Source organism: Perca flavescens, chromosome 2 (assembly GCF_004354835.1).
Source record: "Perca flavescens isolate YP-PL-M2 chromosome 2, PFLA_1.0, whole genome shotgun sequence".
In the NCBI taxonomy this organism is placed as follows: Eukaryota; Metazoa; Chordata; class Actinopteri; order Perciformes; family Percidae; genus Perca; species Perca flavescens.
In genome coordinates, this window is record NC_041332.1 from 39,175,027 (window position 1) to 39,181,208 (window position 6,182).

Here is a 6,182-nt window from a genome sequence, read left to right on the forward strand (position 1 = left end):
TGATTGGCTGAAATTAAAAAACAAAATTGATGCACTTGATTGGACAGACACTGTCATAATACAGTTTCTCTATCACTCTGACAGTTACTATACAAAATCATCATGCCAGCAAAACAAAGCTTGAAGAGACATTTGAATTCTGACGAGACTCAACCAGAGACGCCAAGAACAACAAAATACAGAAAACTTCAACCGAACCAGGTAAAGAAAAAAAAACAAATGGTGAAATGCTGTGCTACAACGAAAATTTTAATTTTACTCTCCCGCCTGACTAATTCTGTATAACATTGTGAAGTGAAACGTTTCAAGATAAATAGTACCCTATCAAAACATTGTTGTTAAAGTGTTATTAGCTATGAGGTAAAAAATACATAAAAATCATCTTGTTATTGACTTCAGGTAAGAGACTTCCGCACTGACCCCAAACACTTTAAAAATATATATTTTATGGCTATTACTGTGACATCTGCAGGAAAAATAGGATATAACTTGCATCATCTTTTCAAAAACCACAATATTTATCTTTGGTAGCCTATATCATCTGAAGGTTAACATAGTTCCAGTATCTTCATCCTAAAATGTTTGCCCAAATCCACTGTAAGTCATCCCAAGCAAAAAAAAATACTTTTATTGTATTTCAAGTATATTTATATTTCCGATAGTATGTTGAAAATGTACTTACACAAATTGTACTTTTTGTAAATATATAAAAAGTATACTAGCATCACGCTTTCACACTAAAACTTTTAACACACTTTAAAACAATTATACTATATTACACTTTATAGAAATATATTATACTAAAATATACTTTAAGTGAAAGTTATTTCTACTTTCTAAAGTGTACTTATTTTAAATTTGTTTTTACACATATTTTTGATATATTTTACATTGTATGCTCAAAATTGTCATTGTAAAATACACTGAAAGCATATTTTAAAAGTACACATTTTAATATCAATACTGTAATATTAAGTTTGAGTGTATTTTAAGTTACATTTGAGTCTAATTATGAAATGAAGTTATTCATGCTAGTACTTCAGGACATTCTTTTAGAAAGTGTTCAATAGTATTACTATGAAAATGCACTTAAACCAATTCATGAAATTTTGTGCTGTGTGTAAATGTATGTTCTGCTGAAAAGCAAGTGGTTTAAAGTTGGTGCAGTGCTAAATTATGATTTAATAGATAGCGTCACTCATATTGCAACAGACAAGTTAATACTGGCTAAATTATAAGCAAAAAAATTAAGTTCACTCACAGTGTTGACATTGTTACAAGTGTTCAAAAAAGAACATTTCATTGCTATTGTTTAATGGAGAAAAAGCAGGACTACTGCAAACAAGACCAGTTGGAGAGTGTACAGATCAAAAGTCGCCGACAGTATTAATGCTTATAGGACTGATATGTAGAGGTCGGTTTGGCGTTGATGTCTGCAAAGTAGTAGCTCCCCAATAATTTTAGTCTCTTTCAACATTGTTGGGAAGTGGAATGACATACATTTTGTTCTTGGACTCAACCCTAACACATTTACACTTGAGTGATTGGGGATGCACGGCAAATATATTATGGGTGTGAGACACCTCATTTATAAATGTGGAAGATATATTTAACTGAGCATCTCTGCACACCTTTCCTCCACTCTTGTCAAGCTCTTTTACTAAAATACAGAAATTGGTGGATGTGGATGAGGCCCCATCATCAGATGTAAAAGCCACCAGGGTCATAACCATCGCAGAATGTTCCATCATTTAACTATACAACTGAATTATTTCTCTTTTTAACAGTTGTGTTATTATATGAATGATAAACCACACTGCTACAAATGAAACGGTCATAAAATAAACCTGAATGAACTGTCACTCCTATTAAACTTTCAATAGCCATTCTCTGCAACACAGATGTGCTAACTTTCTTTGGGCGGCCAAAACCTCTGACATTATGTTGAAACTCCTTTGATTTCTTTCTTAAGCTAGAGGTACTTTGAAGTTTGTCAAATAATGTCTTTATGCTGTCATTAGCATTTGCCATTGTAGTCCCTGCTTTTTTTTTTTTTTACCCCTCCACCGAAGGAATCTATTCACTATTTGTGTTGGCACATGTGTTGTTCCACTGAAAAACCTAAGCAAAGTCCCATTAAAGGATTCAAATGGAAATGTGGATGTTGCCCACAGTGGTCCCCAGTTACGCACGCCTGCTGCCAAGTGCATTAATAAATGCACATTAAAAGAAGCATTAGCAGCACCATACAGTTTCTCAAAGTTGAGCACAAATTTTCGCAGAGCTTGTTCTGCCACATCCACATGTCTCACTTTGATGGTATCCTGAAGAACAGTGTGTATCGCAAAAACTTATAAAAAAGATGATTCCAATACTTCTTCTTCAGAATGCCATTCAAAACAGGCAATGCATAAAACAACAAAAATGACCTCCACTCAGATGCTTTCCAGAATTTTCTGTCCTTCACTGATCTTTGTGCCCTTGTGACCTCCACAGGTGGGTTAATGGCCAGCAGTTCTTCGTCTATATCACTGACCTTGCCGCCCAAGTACCAGTCTTCATTATGGTGCTTACTGTCTAGCCACAGAGATGTAATCTGTTTAGTGACACCCAGGCAGACACTGTGTTGGTACTCAGGAAGTATTACTTGTCTTTGTTGAATGATACAGAAGACAAAGAGCTTAAAAAGTTATTTCATATTAAATTGCAATCACAATATTTGTGGAAAATAATCACAATTAGATTATTTTCTAAAATTGTTAGCCCTACTTACTACTCCTTTATGATTTAATACTTGTCGCCGCGGTAGGACGGCATAAATCGGTAAAAAGATGTTACACAGAACATTTCCTAAAAATGCATTCAGATACATTTGAACATGTCAACAGTTCTGTGGGGTTGCATGTATAATTGTTATTTTTACTTTTAGCTACGTGTACTTCAACATATACCATGTTGTGAATCAGTTGTAAGTGGACGTCCACTAAGTGACGTCCTTTACACGTGCATTTATAGTCCATCATGCCCCTCTATGAAATCAATTGTGATAAAGCTGCGCTAAACCCTTGCATGGTTAATACTGCAATAATTAATTTAATTCGCCAAGTTTTTAAAAGGTTGTGAAGACGTCCACTGACGTCCTTTACACGTCTATAGTCAAGGCTGTGGATAGTCGTCCACTGACGTCTTTTACACGTCTAGTCAAGCAAAACAGAAAAAGAAACACGATTTGTATACAAAGTACATTTACTTTATGTGGCTTAAATAAATTATAATTACACAGTGCCCAGTGTGGTTAAGTGATTGCAAAGCCACTGCATTTTAGTCATTATTTCAACCTGTTGTACCTGATGTATTCTTTGTTTTTTGTTTTTAAATGAATGTATGTATACATGTAAAACATAAATATATCCGGTCACCATTTATGACGGAGTTGGATGTAATCATTGACATATATAACATGTAATTGCCATTGACAGGGAAACTGCTGCCACGATGTAGTAACAAAAGATCTCGCGATATTACAAAATCCCGCGATAGGATAGATTATCTCGCGAGATGTTAACGCGTTCTCCCCATAGACTCCGGAGCCAGTAACTTGAACGTTGAACAACCACGAAGAGAGGAGGAATTGAGTTGTATTGATAATATTATAAAAAATCTACTGTTGGGTAAGTACATTTTGTATTATTAGATTAACGTGCTTGAGTTTTACTTGTTTGACATGAATGAACCGAAAGAAATGATGCCCACATTGTCAACTGAAATGTACTGAGTTTGGCTAAAATTAGCTAGCTAGCAAACGTTAGTAAGCTAAAAGTTAATTTGAACTTATACAACGGTATACCATAGTATAAAGTATGTTTAATGTTACAGTCAAAGGTGTGAAAGTGTATGTTTTAACATTGCATGCAATTGCTACGCTGCACTGTACTGTTAATTGTGATTTCTTTTTTTTTTACCTTATTTGGTTATTTTTTTCTAAGTTGAAGTAATCCTAAATTTTTTATATATTGATTTTAGCTTTTTCTAACTCAGTTTCATTCATGAAACTGGTGCCAAATCTTGTTTCATTTTTTTTTTTTTTATTTAGTTATAGGACCATAAAAACATTTAGACAATAATTTGATGTAATTTTTTTTTTCCTACTGTTTGTTTTGTTTATTATTGTAATATTCTCTTCCCTCAGATGCTGTGAAGAGGTGGAGCCCAAATTCAACTGAATCAGAAATTGATGCGGCTATGGTGGAACACTTGAAACATGCTCCAGGAAGAGTGTGGGGTTATAACAAATAACTTTCCTGGTGTAAATGATGTTGCAAAAAGTTGCTACACAAAGGGATATTTTGTGACAGTGTTATTGAACTGAACTAAATTAACGGAATTGACCTAAAACTGAATTTGTTTTGTAATGAACACATTTTTCCTGTTTCCCGGGTGAATCTGTATTGTATAAACCGTAAAATAAATAAATGTGATTTGGAATTTTGTGGCTTTTTAGTTCATCCCGTTATCTTTATGATCATTTGTAATGAACTACTAAAATGAAAATAAGAACAGTTTATTTTACAGTGTCCTTGTTACATGTAGTTACTGTAATAACTATAAATTATGCATAATTACATGCAACAAACCTTAACCCTATATTCAGATGCAATTAATTATATTAAGAACTTAAATGTATAAGTGAAGTGTTGTTTGATCTACACGTGATTATAACATGTTATAGACTGGACCGATTTTGGACCTTTTTAGAACCTTTGTCAAGTTTAGATGTGTAAACGTCAAGATTGCCGTTCACGATTTAACACAATGGGTGTATGATTGTTTAATATGCAGGCCTATAGCCTAGACTTATGCAGAAACACACCTTATAAACATCCAGAAGAAGACTAATTCTGGCGTCCAGGGACGCGCAGAAAAGACGTGGAATTCACGGCCAAAAAAGACGTGGAATTCACGGCCAAGTGACGTCAAAGGCGTCGGTTCAACTTTCATTTTGGAACTATTTTTTCAACCATGACGGGACGTCTCGGACGGACGTCTTTTCAACGGTCATTAAACGTCCAAATGTTTGCTGGGATATAACGTTATGCCCAAACAACTCGACGGACATTTTTTTTTGTTACATAAAACGTAACAAAAAAAACGTTACAACAGCATCAATGTAATCTAAATGTTGCGAACTAAACCCGACCACTTAACACTCATTCTTATGAGGCTGACTGGCTCCTCTTCACCGGCTGCCATTACCCAGAAAACATTTGGACGTTTAATGACCGTTGAAAAGACGTCCGTCCGAGACGTCCCGTCATGGTTGAAAAATAGTTCCAAAATGAAAGTTGAACCGACGTCTTTGACGTCACTTGGCCGTGAATTCCACGTCTTTTCTGGCCGTGAATTCCACGTCTTTTCTGCGCGTCCCTGGACGCCAGAATTAGTCTTCTTCTGGATGTTTATAAGGTGTGTTTCTGCTTAAGTGTAGGCTATAAGCCTGCATATTAAACAATCATACACCCATTGTGTTAAATCGTGAACGGCGATCTTGACATTTACACATCTAAACTTGACAAAGGTTCTAAAAAGGTCCAAAATCGGTCCAGTCATACCTGAACGTCTATAACACGTTATAATCACGTGTAGATCAAACAACACTTTAATAAACAAAACAAACAGTAGGAAAAAAATTACATTGAATTATTGTCTAAATGTTTTTATGGTCCTATAACTAAATTAAAAAAAATAAATGAAACAAGATTTTGCACCAGTTTCATGAATGAAACTGAGTTAGAAAAAGCTAAAATCAATATATATATAACCCATTCTATAAAAAAAAAAAATGTAGGATTACTTCACCTTAGAAAAAATAACCAAATAAGGTAAAAAAAAAAAAATCACGATTAACAGTACAGTGCAGCGTAGCAATTGCATGCAATGTTAAAACATACACTTTCACAACTTTGACTGTAACATTAAACATACTTTATACTATGGTATACCGTTGTATAAGTTCAAATTAACTTTTTAGCCTACTAACGCTTGCTAGCTAGCTAATTTTAGCCAAATTCAGTACATTTCAGTTGACAATGTGGGCATCATTTCTTTTCGGTTCATTCATGTCAAACAAGTAAAACTCAAGCACGTTAATCTAATAATACAAAATGCACTTACCCAACAGTAGA